The sequence below is a fragment of the Bacillus rossius genome, chromosome 18, assembly GCF_032445375.1.
Source record: "Bacillus rossius redtenbacheri isolate Brsri chromosome 18, Brsri_v3, whole genome shotgun sequence".
Lineage (NCBI taxonomy): Eukaryota > Metazoa > Arthropoda > Insecta > Phasmatodea > Bacillidae > Bacillus > Bacillus rossius.
The window spans coordinates 24,420,156-24,438,497 of NC_086345.1; the positions used below are offsets into that span (position 1 = coordinate 24,420,156).

At 34.8% G+C, this 18,342-nt stretch overlaps 2 long non-coding RNA genes across 7 annotated transcripts in view; one reads left to right on the forward strand and one right to left on the reverse strand.

Annotated features, from left to right (window-relative positions):
- The window catches only part of LOC134541277 (uncharacterized), a 19,721-nt gene continuing 1,379 nt past the window's right edge, over positions 1-18,342 (reverse strand). The window contains exons 2-8 of one of the 6 annotated variants that reach the window (XR_010076586.1): positions 9,215-9,384; positions 8,888-8,989; positions 7,295-7,505; positions 2,941-3,193; positions 1,509-1,957; positions 1,266-1,419; positions 1-77 (exon numbers count right to left, since the gene is read on the reverse strand). This is a non-coding gene — a long non-coding RNA (uncharacterized LOC134541277). Of the gene's footprint in view, positions 78-1,265; positions 3,194-7,294; positions 7,506-8,887; positions 8,990-9,214; positions 9,385-10,553; positions 12,200-18,342 lie in introns of those variants that run through there. The other 5 variants (XR_010076589.1, XR_010076587.1, XR_010076590.1 and 2 more) reach the window with 5 other exon arrangements.
- Positions 14,490-18,342, forward strand: part of LOC134541279 (uncharacterized) — a 19,750-nt gene continuing 15,897 nt past the window's right edge. Inside the window, exon 1 of the long non-coding RNA XR_010076594.1 lies at positions 14,490-17,555. This is a non-coding gene — a long non-coding RNA (uncharacterized LOC134541279). The remainder of the gene's footprint in view (positions 17,556-18,342) is intronic.

The following is an 18,342-nucleotide window of genomic DNA, read 5'->3' on the forward strand; positions in this document are numbered from 1 at the left end:
CCTGGTTTATAAACCCAGCCTTGCTGTCGCAATTCGTCACCCCGCCTGTTGACGTGTCCAGTCCCGCCAACAGGAACCTGCGAACACAAGTTGGTCAATGCGAATGTGCTATAAAAACAAAGGCATAGCTAAAAAATTTCGAAAGATGAACTTAGTGTTTTGTATTTCACTGCCAACCTCAACATCTGAATTTAACCACATGACTTGCCAGTAACGCAGCACGGTAGGTGCAAGGTAAACTAGCCCTTAAGCGCTACATTCAAGCCAGTCCATTCCGAGGCCAGAACAGTTATGAAGTTCGCAGCTCATGCATGCTGCTTCGTAGCACATACTATAGAATTAAAGCACATGGGAAAGATGTTTAGATTGACTTCCATATTCTATATAAAAAAAAATTACTTAAAAATAGCTTGAACGACAGATTGGGTTAGGTTTGCTAAATTACAAACATAATAAAATAATAACAGCAATTGGTTATGTTATGTTACTACATCTTGAATTGGTAATTCCTAACCAACCAATGAAACTATTTTACAGCATTTTAAATATTGCTAACCTAACAGGCCATTCTCACGATATCACAAATTTCTAATATTTACACCAAAATGTTAAAATGGTAAACTATTAACATTTTAAAAACTGTTATTGTTCATTTTCAGAAACGTGGCTTTCATCCAGAATTAGCTATGTTTAATCCAATCAACAATAAAAAAAATAATAATAAAAAAATATAATAAATGCTCATGTGCACACACAATCAAAACTAATACACGTGTGCGCAAGTGTGCCATATTTCCATGGTTGTTTCAAGCGTAGAAAGCTGGCTGTCAAGAGTTAAGAAAAAGCTTACACATGGTCATGAAAAACAAAATAGTCTGGAAAAATTTTATTCTTTTAATCTGGTAGACAGTATTTCATTATGTTATATGTATAACTTAAAACATTTCTTACAGACGATTTCCACACAACTAACCCATGAAATATTTAATCTCTGTTCTCCCCTCTTTCCCATACACCCCCCACCAGTGGATCAGCCCCTTCTTCCTCTCTTTATCAATTTTTATTTAATTCTATGTTGTGACTGGCTGTTGGCCGAATCCGACCAATGGCTCCACCCTTTTTCTCACTTCTCCCTCAATCTAAAAATTACACTTTTTTTTTTGCTTTCCCCTCTCACAACCAACCCCCCCCCCCCCTTTTATGCCTCTGGATGACATCACAGATAGTTCTGAAATTTGCAGCGACCATTCCTTCAGTTTCCTTACTTCTCCGTGACTTCCTGATACCCGTGAGCTCCGGCCCACGACTCCCTCGTCGCCGCACGTCACCGAGAACTCCGCGCCGCAGGCACGGCACGGCACGGCAAAACACCACCAGCGCTGGGCTTCAGCAGCTCATCTCGCGCGCGGTCTACCATCCCTGCCAACATATCCATCAAAGTACGTACCAACAAGTTTAGTCGCAACAGGGGAAAAAAAACTGCAGGACATGTGTCAATGAATTCTTACTTTTTTTCTGCAGGGCAATTTTTTTTCCATTTCCACTTTAATTCTTTGCTCGCCTTGGAGCTAGTCCGTGGAATGTTCAGTTCACGAGCAGTATCTCGGTTTTTTTTATTTCATTACGACTCGTGAAATTGGAATTCCGTCTCCTCTCTTCTCTTTGATGAAATTTACCACGTGGGTTTCAATTTCGGAAAACTGTTCTTTTTTATGCAGCGAAACAAGAAGGGATGGAGAGAGGAAATAAGGTGGTACAGGAGAGAGAGAGAGAGAGAGAAAGGGTGGTGAAGTCACACAGCACGGGATCCACCGAGAGGGGCAGGGCTGGCATATGGGACGCCGTTCACGGCGAGCTGGCAGGCGCTGCCCGAGATGTCTCGAGCTACGCAGAGCCCGGGGGAGAACCCCGCGATCCCGCTCATGTCGTCCGGAACGCTCCGGAACGCTACTGGCGACTGCAACACACCGTACCACGCTCACGCGAGCAACAAGGACACAACTGGGCGCGCGGCCACTCCCTCGCGGCTACAAGTTAAGATCTCATTTCATGATTTCATTTTTAATAACACTGCTTAATTAAGGAGTTGGCAAAATATTGAACCTAAAACACCACAAAAAACTTCCATAATTTTTGCATTTACCAAAAACAGCTTCGATTTGAATGAAATTCAAGCTGAATTTTAAACATAAAAAACATTCAAACCTGTCAATCCTAGAATTTAAAAAATGAGGATTTCCCCCCCCCCCCCCACTAAATTTCTAAGGATAACTCATATCATTAACAAATTTATGTCAATACAAAGACTAATAAAGTAACATAAGCATAGTTAACTTATGTACTGATTCAGGAAACTTCATATATGAAACATTTACAGTTGAATTTTAAACCATAATAGATAAATATTTCTTATTTTTTATGCCTTATATAATTTTTGACCCTCGATTTTAATTCAACAGATCAATTTGAGGATATCTTTGGGATTCGAAAATGAGGGCCAAATTTGTACAAATTGAAATTCTACTCATTATATGAAACAAAAAAAAAAATCCACATCAAACTTTGTGTTTAAAACACAATACATACTTATTTTTCAGAAATAATATAAAATATTGTGACATCTGTTCAGCAATAACAGAACACAACCAAAAAATCGAAATGCAAGCGATCCTACCATGCATATCGCCCACAGAACAGTTAACATCTAACTCTCGGTTTTAACGGCTTTCAACTCTGTCATTTAACATACAAATATATCAAAATGAAAAAATAAAGAAAAGAAATATTTTATCTTTAATATCCACTATATATGTATTTTTTTTCTTATTTCAGAGAAATCATTTTCACACATCTAGAATTGCATCTCTTACGTCCTACATTTTAATAAAATGTATGTTAGTAAACCAAACTCAGTATTTATCTCTTGTTAAGAAAACCTACCTTCATTACAAATGATGTGTCCACAACCCAAAATGGAATAGAAGTGTTCAGTGAGAAGGCACGCAGGAATATAAACTTTGACGGTGGCACTGACGGGTGTTGGAACGTCGGGCAACTCTTGTGTTCCGTGCGCCCCGAGCGCTGTGCGCGGCGCGCCTAGAGCCTGGCCTTGGCTTGCTGGCACAGCAAACCTTCGCACAGCCTGGCCCCGAAGTTGGCGTCCACTTGCGAGAACCATGTTCACGGCACGCTCCTGCAACATCACCACGCTGGGCTCGAAAAAATAATCCGGGTCACAGATATATTCTATGTTAAATTTTGTTATTATAAGTGTATTTGCAACATGAGATCACTCGTTACCGTGGTTAGATGTTGCACATCTTTGGCGAGTACTGACTTGCTCACATTTTTCCTACTTGCATTGAAACACGTCCTACACGTAGTTAAAGAAACTTTGTTACTTCAGAGAGCAATATGGGCAATAGATTAATAATGCTCGCTAACCTACCTAGGTTTCGGAAATGTAACGGAGTGACGATACAGATACAGTTCGAGAATACCTAGAAATCAAGCCACACCGCAAGCAATAACCACAGAATCCAGAACAGCGCAATGCCACGAGGATTCGCTTAATAAGTTTAATTTAACAGCAATGTGCATGTGGGTGTGAGAGAGTAGTTTTTTTTATGTTGATGCAGATTAATTGAGAAACATCCATAATTTCCATTACTGTTTAAAAATATCTGTGGTATCTAGTTGCATCGCTGATTAATATCTCCTCTAAAAAAAACCATTCTGGAAAAGAACTGACGGTAACGATATGAGCGAAACTAAAACAGCCAGCAGCGCAGTGTTGCGACATTGCTGCCAATGTAAAAAGCCGGAATCTGAATGTAGAGGCTCGATTGGTTCCGAATTACAGAATACGCAGAGACATGGAATGCCAGAACATAGACCTTTCACTGCAGTTATCTTTGATCTTTGGTTAGATGTTATGGGTACGTTGTGGACTGCTCCAATCATTATGTTCTGCTCAAACCATAAAGTAATTTGGGAAAGTTAAAACTCCACACTTGGGAGTAGAGCTGTTACAGATTCACAAAATTTTGCCAATATCACAAATGCAAATATGTCGATATTGTTGCAGATTTACAGATTCCGAACCAATGCAAGAGAAAACACATTTTGGGTTAAATTTTTTTTTATAAATTTACTAAATTACACAAAATAACACATTCAAAGAAAAGCATGCTAGGCAGATATTTAATTTTATAAATGGAACATAACATCTCCTTTCTTCACTCTTATTTTTAGCTTGTTTTCATTTGTTTGTTGACAACCAGTTAGTTGCTTATTGAAACATGAATAGAGACACTAATAGAGACTAAAAAATTCAAGTACTAATATATTATATAAAATAAGATTATTACTTTCTGAACATGCCTCGAACAAAGTAGCTAGTTAAAAATAGTTTTAAATAATACTGTGTTGAACATTTATCTTTCTTTAGTATTATCGTTCAAACTATACCTGACTATCAAAAATACAGCAATAGTGATGGTCAACGCTGGACGTGCCGTGTTAGAGATATCTTGCTAGGCCTGTGCGATACTTCGACAACACAAATCAATCGAAGCTATTTTAATATTCAATCTGACAATGCCAGAAAATTTGCTATTAATTTTATTTAGGATCTTTGGTAGTGATGTAAAGCATCCGATGTGAAGCTTCACATTTGTTGCAAAGCTTTGAAACATCTAACTCGGAAGCATAAAACTTGCTCATAAAAAATATTTATTTCTTTTTCTTTTTGTTTAAATAAAGTAGATTATTTCTAAAAACTAAACGGTGGTCTCTTCATGGTTATTTCGCTATTTTCATCGAATGAAGTTACATATAAGGCCCAAGTGGTTAATCACTTAATCAGTTCAAACACTACATTTTTATTTTTTATTTCCTCGGCACGGATCGGCAGAACGAAGCGGCGGTGGGGCGGAAACTGGTGTAATGTATTTCCCTCTAATGCTATCAAGAATCTGCTTAAATGTGATCCTGAAAAACTGCATTTTTTTCTCTGCTGAAGGTACCATTTAAGAAATTTACTCTGGAAACAGAAATGCTCATCCGACTTCAGTGCATTCTTAGGCAGGCCGCATAGCTAGTTCGCCAGACCGCATGTATAGCTCCAGGCGTTAATGCGTCATTTACAAACCGCTCAAAATTTATTAAGTTTTCTATTACTAATAACCAGGGACAAGATCATATGGTGAAATGCAATAAAACTTGCATTACACCGCAAAGCATGTTAATACCACATGTAAAATCAAAATGCAAGTTAATGCACCATTCAACTTAAAACATGAAATCAATCAGCCTTTCAACATAAATTAGCTCAAATCGCCAAAATTTAATGCATGACCTTAGTACCAGAATGTCTAAACTGAATGGATTGGAAATGATTAATATACATAATCTTATTAGTTACATGTTTTAAATTAATCACGGCACGTTTTTCAATTGAACACTCAAAAATATGCACACTTATTTTTATTTTTCTGGGTAGTTCTTTTTGACATTCTTAATACAAATGATTTTAATGTATAAGTGCATCATGTGTCGGTCAAAATAAAAATATTTTGTTGGAAAAAGTATTAAGAATTATTTTAGTTTCATATTTGTTAAATGATACACAATTTTTTATGAATAAAAACAATAACGCAGAAATTTCCTCTTTTACAAACCAAGTTGAACTAACAGTAAAACCATTAAATCTTGTCCCAAGTTATCTTGCAAGAGAACATTAATATAGGTACTATACTACCAGTTGTTACAAAACCAGACCCCCCAGCTAGCTCAAGATTGGTCAGTTGCAGACACATAAAAAAAAACTTTAAATTTGTTAGGTTCAAAAAATGCTGTTCAAATTTTCGTAAAAACGTTGCTATAAATGATTCACTGTGAAAATAATGACTCTCAAGAATAAGGGACCAATTTTTACTGCTTTTTATTATCATTGAACCAAACATTCACATTCCCAAAAAGGCAGCCATCTTCCGACCACAACATAGTTCCACATTGTGCATAAAGCTAAAATAAAAGTTTCTTGCTGGAAGAAAAAAAATTAAAAATAATTGTGTTTAAAATGGCAACAAAATGATTTGTGAAAAGGTTATTCATTACTGCTATCAAATCCCATGATTTCGCACGAACTCATGGTACCAGCCAAGTACTTCCATACTTTGACTATGACTCATGTTTGCCTCATTAGAGGCTTAACACCGACAACTGCAGTCAACAAATTCTATTCTGAAAATGTTTATCAACTGGTGCCGCGAAATTTGCTTTTACTCACTACATTATCACATTATTTTTTAAAGCTATAGCCTGACCACTACCGAAAGGCACCACGATCACAAACTGACTACCTCCATTCAAAAAAGGAGGGAGATAGTACACATGACCCCACAACAAATCACAAACAAGCTTAATACACACTTTCAAAAATCGGCCAATCAAAGCACAAGAGTACAAGCCATGAAAAAAGACTGCATACATATAACTAGGGGGATTTCCCTTCTCTGCATCTTTCCAATTTTGATGATACATTTTGTCCTCGACTTCTCACTTTCTGCGGGGGACATCCATTTGTCTCTCCCTTACGCTCATGTAATTTTACCATCACATTGCATCATCATGCTTTCATGCTTTCAAACAAAAGGATAGTGACAAAACAAGAAAGTAAAAATTAAAAACTACACTTGAAAACTTTACCAACAAGTAAAGTTGGTGATAATGCATTTTAACTGATTTTAAACATTGTAATTAAATAAATTAACAACTTACTTAAACACATGAACTTGTGAAAAATAACGGCAAAAAAACACATGGCAACATTCAATCGAAACGGGAAACCTAACCAAATACATACTAAAAATGATCAAAAAAACATAATATAATTAATTATTTACGCCAATGTTCAATAGGTTAAGAGAGTAATGGCTTGCGATATAAAATACTTGTCAAGCTGACCATAAAAAATCTTCTCCCGCCCAAAACACAAGTTAGCATTGCTATTATTCCCAACGCTGCTAGTATAGTAATACAAAACCACTATTTGATCAAACTTAAAAAAAAAAAAAAAAAAAAAAAATATGCATTACCGATTGTGACCAGGTGAATAACTATTCGACATTAACGTACTTCGGATAAGTAAATCAGTGCAAGGGTGATTCATTGACCGTTTCCATTACCGATGCCCTTTCCGCCTGTCCCTGATGCGGGTTGGGGCTCGGCTCTCGAACTCAGGGGGGTGGGGTTTGGGCCTTGGCGGCCGGGGCGAAGGGGCTGTTCTCACCCCGTAGCTGCTTCCCCGCTGCCCGCCTCTGGCAACTGCTCCTCTGAGTCGTCAGGACGACGTCTCGCTCGGCGTGGGGGCGTAGCGGTAGTCAGGGCTGCTCCGTTTGCCGGTCATCGCTCCCGCCGCTTCCCCTCCGTCCAGCCCCGGAGGGTGCACAGTAGCGGGCCACTGCCGCGCGGCAGTCGAAGGAAACTCTGGTTGCGGCATCCTGTAAACAGACAATCGTCACTTGTCTGCACCGACATTCGCGGTGCACACGGACGAAAGGGACTGCGACCTTAGCGACTGTACGGATGTCGTCACTACGTCTCGACCAATCGTGAAAAGTACAGGTTTTCGAACGATACAAAGAATCTGTGATTAGAATACAGACTGGGTTTTAAAAGACAGTGAACGAACACACAACATTAAAACTAATTACCAATCCAGTATTAGTTAATTTAAGGGGCTGTACTTTCAATTATTTTGCACGGGATTGTAAATGTCATAAAAAAAGCTTTTTTTCTACTAAAAAATAAAAGGCAATTTTTTTATGTCAGTTCTAACATTTGAAAACATACAATCATGTGGTGTAAATTATGTATTATGTAGCATTTGAATTATAACACTATAATTTTAGTATGTATGTAGTACATAAATAAATGAAAGTTTGGTTTTCCCAAAACCCTGAAGAACCTACATTTATATGAATTTATAAAATCGTTTTCTTTTAATCATATACTAAAAATAAAGAGTTTTCCGATAAAAGGCTACATAAATTGATTCAATCCAAAACTGTATACTACAAAATTTCATGCTTACTGTATAAGATAGGACTGATATACAAAATTCCTCCAAGTTTATAAAAACAATTAAATAAGGTCTTGTTTAGTATAGAAACCCTTTCATAAAAGATTTACCATTAATAATTTTCAAATTTATTTCAATCCATTAGCAAAAATATGAAGTATTAGAAGCAAAATAATTTAATAAACTCCCCCTTTAACCATCTCTCCCCGGTTATGAAGACACCTTTTAAATTTCCTGGGGTTTTCCAGATTTTCCTCAAGTGTACTGAATTAATTTACACATTTTTGTGACGAATTAGACAAAATGAAGTTCCCCAAATTATTACCCTGGACTCGAACCCAGAACCGCTTGTATCCGACAGTCAGCAATATCTTGCTCCATACTGAAGAAAGTATAAAAAAAAAATTATCAAACCAATGCCCAGTCCCCAATGAAATGGAAACAAATCTGGACGCACAAGATATTTTTGTTTCACTGTCCACCTGCAGCTTCCACTGAGTACGGGGCACTAAACAAATTGACAAATATTTTTTTTTTTTTAACGAGAATTTAACATAGTCGAGGTTAAAATATATTGCATTTTAAATTCTTCGTAATGTATCACAAACGCAGGCAAACGTGGCTGGCCCCGCGGCCAAACGCTCGGCTTTATCGGTCGCACAGAGCAGCAGCGTAAACGGAAGAGCTGGGCAAAGCTACACGTATGCCGTCGCGGATACTCCGAATCCGCGACAGCCGTCTCCACTCGTGCGTCACTGCCGAACGGGCGTGAGAGTTCGCAGGCACAGACGGGCAACTCACCTGCCATGGTTTCGAGGAACAACAGGATATTTCCCTTTTCTCTGCATCTTCAACCATCACGTCGAGTTCTTTACGAGCTGGAGCAGGATTCTGGATGCCCGCCTGCAAACACACAATACACATAAATAACAATAAATTTTTGCTTTATATTTATTCATTTATTAATATATTTCTTTTATTAATTATTTACTAGTTGGTGCACCTGCGGTTCATATGGTTAGTGCACAGACGGAACATACTCATTTACGCTCGTAATACACGCCACTGCAACGCCTCAAACGGAAATTAAAAAAAAAACATATCAGAATTTTGAAAATCTCAACTTACGAAACAAAAAACAAGTATTCAGTCAGGCGTGTTGAAAGAAACTTTAGGCCTCGTCAGGGTGTGTGTATCTGTGTCAGCGAGGCGGGATGATAAGCGTGACGCTCGCTGGTGCTTCTAGCGCGGTGTCTCCTCTGGACTGGCGCGCAGTCTTCTCGTCGTGCACGGAACAACTGTGACAAATTTAAAAATAATAAGAACTAGGTTTGGCTGATTTAAATCACAGTGTTTTTTTTAAAACCAAATTTATTTTTAAAAATATATATGTTTAATGAGAGGTCAAATTCCACTCTCATAACAACAGTTTGCTTATTAAAATTTTTTTATTTTATGAATTATGGAAACCTATCATTTAAATTATCTGAATGAGTCAAATTATACACAGCTAAATTCTCCTGTAAAATTACATTAATTAGTAATTAGTCAAAGGTGTTAGAAAAAAAAGGGGGGATAAATGAAATTTTTATATTAAATAATTGTATTTTGGGAAATCCCTGACTGCACTGTGAAACCCCTTTATGTGGTAAACACCCATTTTCTATGAAGAATCCTTCTCCTGTGGGGAAATACCCTTTCTGTGCAGATTTGCTAGACTTCAGTTCTTTGATGTTACAACTTTTCTGGTTCAACATGAGTGGCAGAAAGCAGGATGTTGTGTGGCTTTCATCTAAACATGCCGAGAACCAAAATAACTAATGTATCTAGAGACCGGAAAAATTTGCGGAATCAATGACCTCCAGGATAGACTCCACACCCAGGCAAATGCCAACTGTTCATTGGCTGCTGACTTGTGAGCCATCACGACTGGGTGGCCTATGATTAGACACTTCTGCGAGTGAGGGTCTCTAATTTGCCGTCAGTTCTCCAGATTAACAGTGGACCAATGGCAGAAGCAGCACTAAGGTATAATTATTTGAATTTTAGCATAACACGAAATGAACCCGTGAATTTTTCAGGTCTCTACTAATGTAATAAATCACCAGATTCATTTAAAAAAAATTTTTTTTCCCAACATTGATCATAACACTATATGGTGGAGACATGAAGATAAAATATGTAATACAAGTCTCTTGAGAGGTTTCAAAATATGTACTACAAGTTTTATGTCTGAAACGTACCTTGGAAACACATTTTGGTAAATATTTACTTGGGCGGTATTTCCGAAAAAAAATGTTAAAAATCCGAAAATACCTTTATTTTATGCTCTTTAACTTCCTCTTTTCATTAAAAGTGGCGGAGGTAAGAAATTCCAAATACGTTAGGAGATATCGAATTTTTAAATTTCATCATATGTAGTTGAGCGGTATTTGCAAAAAAAAAAATGTTAAAAATCCGAAAATACCTTTATGATATGCTCTTCAACTTCCTCTTTTCATTAAAAGCGGCGGAGATAAGAAATTCCAAATACTTTAGGAGATATCGAATTTTTTAATTTTGCAATACAAGACCTGTGGAACCATTCGAGCGGCGCCATTTTTGTTATTTTTCCGTGTGTTCGTGAGACGTGAATACGTGAATCGTGAATGCGTAATTAATAAAATGGTTGATTAGGTCAGGTCAGTTACATTATTAATACTTTCAAACTAAGCCGACATTAAAAATTATTTTGTGAATTAATTTTAATGGCTGTTTAGTTTTAAAATATTTATAATGTAACTGACCTGACCAAACAAACCCGGACAAAGGGTGAACAGTAAACTAAAATGGTCGATTAGGTCAGGTCAGTTACATTATAAATACTTTCAAACTAAGGTGATATTAAAAATAATGTGAATTAATTTTAATTATTCCTTAGTTTTAAATTATTTATAATGTAACTGACCTTACCTAACAAACCCGTAACAAAGGATGTACAGTAACTGAGGTAAATTTTTTTGTTACTTATTACTTGCGCAACAATATCAAAATAACAAATAAGACTTTAAAATTAGAAACGTTAAAAACTCACCTAAGTTGGAGGCGGTAATTAAACACCGTTTTAAACAATAATTGAACTAAATAATCACGTATTAGTTAATTTGAATTCTGGCCTATCACGAACAATCACGTGACATCATTATCCAATAAAAAAAAAATACTCGTACGTAAACAAGAAACAATGGTGCACGCACGCCACAGGAATGCGCTGGTTTTGTGCTGAAATTTAAAAATTCGATATCTCCTAAAGTATTTGGAATTTCTAATCTCCGCCGCTTTTAATGAAAAGAGGAAGTTGAAGAGCATATAATAAAGGTATTTTCGGATTTTTAACATTTTTTTTTCGCAAATACCGCTCAACTACATATGAAGAAATTTAAAAATTCGATATCTCCTAAAGTATTTGGAATTTCTAATCTCCGCCGCTTTTAATGAAAAGAGGAAGTTGAAGAGCATTATACACAGGTATTTTCGGATTTTTAACATTATTTTTCGGAAATACCGCCCATGTAAATATTTACCCACATTTTTTATAACCATTTTCACCTCTCCTAAAAACACTTTAGAAACCAAATACACAAACATAACTTACTCATCTGCCCTTAAAATGCTTTCCATAAACAGTCACCCCTAGGATATCTAGCGCATTTCTCAAAATTGTGTGGTTTCTTTTAAAGTTCTGCCCTCTGTATGCGAGCTCAAATAGGCAGGGCCATTATAAGTTGTTTAGGTTGTCTTTTTTTTAATCTAGCATGCATAGAGATACTCTTTAATTATTCATACAACTTCCTGGTTGTGTCATTTTTATAATGTCCAAGCTTTTAAAGTATACTTGACAATTGTGTATGACTTTTTAAAAGTATGATTGACAATTACGTATGAGTTTTTAAAGAATGCTTGACAATCAAATAAATTGGGTTGTTTACTTAACAATGAATGTATGTTTATTTCTGAACACAGCCATATCTGTTAACATCAATAGGTATTTGTATTTATTATGTGTTTATTTGAACAATATTCTCTATGAGTTAAAACAGTCAGCATATTGCAATAAACCAAAATACTTTTTTTTTTTTTAAAGTTGGAGTTATGTTGGTAATGGTGAGTGATTGCAGCAGACACAATATTCTTGTAATTTCTAATTTTTTATTTGATAGATGAGGTTGGAAAGTCATAATATTTAAATAGTATTTTTTAAATTTTTTATTTATATTTATAGACCGTTCTGCCTGTGGTTACACAGCCAATGTTCTGTATAACTTTTTTTCACTAATTAACATTACTCACACTACACAGCTATCCGATCATTGAAGATGCATACAAAATGTGTCTAAATACCTTAGGTCCTTTCTCAATGCCCTTGTTTATTGCAACATTATAAATGAAGAAATGTTTATCACTTGCCTTTTCCCCATTTTAAGGGCTTCGAAATACATTAATATTTGAAAATTGCTCAAGATATCCTAGTCGTATATGCAGTACCTATTTTATTTAGTTTACAAACAGTATTTCTATAGAAAAAAAGGGCTAAAAAAAATTCAGAAAAATGTTTTGAACACGGTACAGATTCTTGAAAGCACTCAATGGACTTGTGTTACACCTTTATCTTCATTTCTCCTCCATATATCGCACTGTCAAAGTAATAGAGCCATATCTAAAAAAAAAATGTGAAATTGAGTTAAGATCGCCAATGGAAACATCTGCTAATCTTACCAATGTAATAAGGCCATACATGAATTTTGAAAAATAACGGTCAAAACACGATGTTGCGATGGACGCAAGTCTGAAATTTAACCATGTTATTGCAATAATATGCTTCTTATTTAATTGAGTTAAAAGTTTCTACTTTTGACATGTGGCCGTATTACTTTGACAGTACAAATTATATGTATAGTATGAGTAATAATAAAATTTAAAATACCTATTTTTTTTTTCGGACACTAAGAGACGTTCCTATATTTAACCTGAAAACAAAGTCTTGATATCCCTACTGGTTTCTGAGAAATCGCAGTTTATAGCTTACATTACAATACCTGTGCATCAATGCTGTTATACAAAGAACATGTATATATAATGTATTTGGATTTTGTGATGCAGTGGAAATGCATCTAAATCAAGCATCAACCCTTCACACTGATTTTATTCAGCAGTATAGAGGTGCAAGGCGCCGATTTGTTTCGTGCTATAGCACGTAACCTGATATACAAAAACGAATTATTATGTTTGATACACAAAATTATATTTTATGCATTAAAAAAAAAAATCCCTGTCAGATTTGACGGTTGGATTTGAATTCACAGTAAGGAGTAACATTTTTTTTTTTTTTTTTTTAAATTTATATTTACCTACCACTGCAATACAATATCCAAATACAACATTTACACGTTCTTTGTATGGAAAACCACAGCATCGATGCACAAGTATTGTAATGTAAGCTATAAATGGGAACTTCTAAAAAAAACCAGTAGGAATTTGGAAAAGCTATTTAAAAGATTAAATTACAGGAACATCTCCCGTTTCAAAGTATTTTCGAAATATTATTACTTCACTAAAAAGAATATTACAGAATCTAAATGCATCAAATGATAAACTAAGATAATTGAAAAAATTTCAATCGTTGGACGGAATAATGACCGATGGAAAAACCACCTTATTTACCATAGCAAACCTGTTAACTGAATTAAACTCCTATTAAATCAAATACTTTGTAAATACACTAAATACCCGATTAATCAGTGAAAACATCTAAGAATCGAAGAAAAAAAAATACAATTAAAAACCCAGATAAATCAAACCAGCCTGATTGGTAGACTGCTCGATCAGAGTTGAATCGGCTGACAAGTGTCGCAAGATTAGTCGCTCAAAAATCTTTAGTTTAAGAACTAACTTATCACCTGTTATCCAAACCCCAATTAAAATTCATCTTATTTTTTTCAAGCTACTATTTATGGGGTTCGATATTGCCAATATTACATTAATATATTTTCCTTCGTTTCACCATATAATTTATTATCATTGGCCGACTTCCAAGTCATCATTCATTTCCCCTACTTTATTTCAACCAACAATAAGTATGGTATCATATAGTGAACTTGGACTGAAAATTTACTAGAAAAGTGTGGCCGTGATGCAATCAAATATAAAATTAGTTGTGAATACTTGCCTGGCTCCAAACAGAAATAAACAAGTTGGACGTAATTATCTAAAGTAGTGGCTTTTAAAAACTGAAAGAAAAAAATCCGAAAAAATGGTTTCTACACACTACACACGTCCCTAAATTTACTCCCAAGAGATGATTTCAGGTAAATATGTAGAGTCGCGGTATATGCGAAAAAAAATGCTAAAAATCCGAAAATACTTAAAATACTTTTATTCTATGCTCTTTCACTTCCTCTTTTCAAATCAACCGGCGGAGGTAAGAAATTCCAAATACTTTAGGAGATATCGAATTTTTCAATTTTCATCACAATACCTGTGTAATGCGGCCACCATTGTTTCTTGTTTACGAGTATCTATTATGTTTCTTATTGGACAATTTTGTCACGTGACAGTTCCGTGATTGGCCAGTATTCAAATGAACCAATACGTGATTATTTATTTATTTATTAATGTTCCGTCGGAGTTATCGCGACGTAGGTGAACGACTACATCATTTCCTTATAATGGCAAAAGAAATGTACCCACCTCCAACTTAGGTGATTTTTTAACGTTTCTAATTTATAAGTCTTATTTTTTATTTGGATATTGTTGCGCAAGTAATAAGTAACAAAATTTTTTTACGTGAGTTGTTAATGTTCATCATTTGTCCAGGTTTGTTAGGTCAGGTCAGTTACATTATAAATACTTTAAAACTAAAGAACCATTGAAATTAAATCATATTATTTTTAATGTACGCTTAGTTTGAAAGTATTCATAATGTAACTGACCTGACCTAATCGACCATTTTATTTACTATGCATTCACGAACACACTGCAAAATAACAAAAATGTCGACGTTCCAATGGTTGCACAGGTCTTGTATTGCAAAATTAAAAAATTCGATATCTCCTAAAGTATTTGGAATTTCTTATCTCCGCCGGTTTTTTTGAAAAGAGGAAGTGAAAGAGCATAGAATAAAAGTATTTTCGGATTTTTAACATTTTTTTTCGCATATACCGTTACTCTACATATTTACCTGATTTCGTAATTTCTACCTAGTTTTTAAAAAATACTAAAATTTTATATCTTACATTAGATTACATAACTTGTGCTTTTATGCTACCACCACAATTAATTATTTACCCGCAATAAAATGGGAATTCATGTTTTCCACGTACTAGACGTTCCTGAATTAACCCTGCAAGGAAGGTTTCTCAATTTCCACTGTGAAAAAAAAATAAGTTTACAGCTTAGATTACAATAACTATGTATTCACGCAATTGCTGACATTCACTGTTTATGTTTACCCTGTGGGATTTTTTTTGGAGAACTTAATTTGATATAGGTGGTGTTGTAATAATCAAAATTTGTTTATGCAGTTGTAAGGAATTTTTAACGCTTCTGTTTCATTTTGTGGTTTTATTAAAATAAGTATGTAATTGTATAACAAAACGTGTTTTGATACATTGCATTTAAAGTACGTATGTACTATTTTGAGTGACGTAACGAGTCTAATGAAAAACCTAAAATTGTAATTGAAAGATTACCATCGTTCATTTTCTGTGAGGAATACGTGCTGTGCAATGAAGTAGCTGACACATTGGATTTCGAAGTCTTTCCCAGGAATTCTTTGATTACAGCCATCGTATATTTTGTGTCCGTTATGGCTGGTGTTTCATGTTTATCCCTGAATCCTGAAGGCTTGATCCTGTGGTACATGATGCTTGCTATTGTTTTAGTTCAGCGTATCAGAAGATCCTGAACATAAAAGAAATTGAAAAATAAGAATTATGATTGTAGGTTTAAAAAAAAATCCTTTTTTGTTTGACTTACGATCATAATTCTTTATAATTTTTTTTTATGTACCGGATCTCCTGGCGTACCGAATTAAAATAGCGAGCATCATATACGTACCACAGGATCATGCCAAAACAGGATCTTTTGACGTACTAAATTAAAACAGCAAGCATTATGTTCCATAGGAACATGACTTCAGGATCCAGGGATAAACTTTATTTTAATATATGAAACAGAAGAATTAGCATATTCTTAATTCTCCAGAGTAGACTACAGTTGTGCTAAACAAAGTGATACACATTGGAAGGAAACAATGAATGGTGACAGCAGTGTAAAAACATAGGTATTGTAATGTAAGCTTGAAACTGTTATTTATCATAAAACAAGTAGAAATTTAGGTAAATATTTACTTGGGCGGTATTTCCGAAAAAAAATGTTAAAAATCCGAAAATACCTTTATGATATGCTCTTCAACTTCCTCTTTTCATTAAAAGTGGCGGAGGTAAGAAATTCCAAATACGTTAGGAGATATCGAATTTTTAAATTTCATCATTAGAGTTGAGCGGTATTTGCAAAAAAAAAATGTTAAAAATCCGAAAATACCTTTATGATATGCTCTTCAACTTCCTCTTTTCATTAAAAGCGGCGGAGATAAGAAATTCCAAATACTTTAGGAGATATCGAATTTTTTAATTTTGCAATACAAGACCTGTGGAACCATTCGAGCGGCGCCATTTTTGTTATTTTGCCGTGTGTTCGTGAGACGTGAATACGTGAATCGTGAATGCGTGATTAATAAAATGGTTGATTAGGTCAGGTCAGTTACATTATTAATACTTTCAAACTAAGCCGACATTAAAAATTATTTTGTGAATTAATTTTAATGGCTGTTTAGTTTTAAAATATTTATAATGTAACTGACCTGACCAAACAAACCCGGACAAAGGGTGAACAGTAAACTAAAATGGTCGATTAGGTCAGGTCAGTTACATTATAAATACTTTCAAACTAAGGTGATATTAAAAATAATGTGAATTAATTTTAATTATTCCTTAGTTTTAAATTATTTATAATGTAACTGACCTTACCTAACAAACCCGTAACAAAGGATGTACAGTAACTGAGGTAAATTTTTTTGTTACTTATTACTTGCGCAACAATATCAAAATAACAAATAAGACTTTAAAATTAGAAACGTTAAAAACTCACCTAAGTTGGAGGCGGTAATTAAACACCGTTTTAAACAATAATTGAACTAAATAATCACGTATTAGTTAATTTGAATTCTGGCCTATCACGAACAATCACGTGACATCATTATCCAATAAAAAAAAATACTCGTACGTAAACAAGAAACAATGGTCCACGCACGCCACAGGAATGCGCTGGTTTTGTGCTGAAATTTAAAAATTCGATATCTCCTAAAGTATTTGGAATTTCTAATCTCCGCCGCTTTTAATGAAAAGAGGAAGTTGAAGAGCATATAATAAAGGTATTTTCGGATTTTTAACATTTTTTTTCGCAAATACCGCTCAACTACATATGAAGAAATTTAAAAATTCGATATCTCCTAAAGTATTTGGAATTTCTAATCTCCGCCGCTTTTAATGAAAAGAGGAAGTTGAAGAGCATTATATAAAGGTATTTTCGGATTTTTAACATTTTTTTTCGGAAATACCGCCCAAGTAAATATTTACCGAAATTTAATTAAGAAACCATGTTTTCAAGGTACATTCAGGGACGTCTCTAGTACCTGTAAAACACCGAAGCCGCAATGCTGGTAAAGTAATGTAAACTATAAACTAATACTTTTCACAAACTAATAGGAATTATGGGTAAATATTTACAATCGCGGTAGATGCCAAAAAAAATGCTAAAAATCTGAAAATACTTTTATTCTGTGCTCTTTCACTTCCTCTTTTCAAAACAACCGGCGGAGGTAAGAAATTCCAAATACTTTAGGAGATATCGAATTTTTTAATTTCATGATATGTAGAGTCGCGGTATATGCCAAAAAAAAATGCTAAGCATCTGAAAATACCTTTATTATATGCTCTTCAACTTCCTCTTTTCATTAAAAGCGGCGGAGATTAGAAATTCCAAATACTTTAGGAGATATCGAATTTTTAAATTTCAGCACAAAACCAGCGCATTCCTGTGGCGTGCGTGCACAATTGTTTCTTGTTTACGTACGACTATCTATTTTTTTATCGGATAATGATGTCACGTGATTGTTCAGAATTCAAATGAACTAATACGTGATTATTTAGTTCAATTAT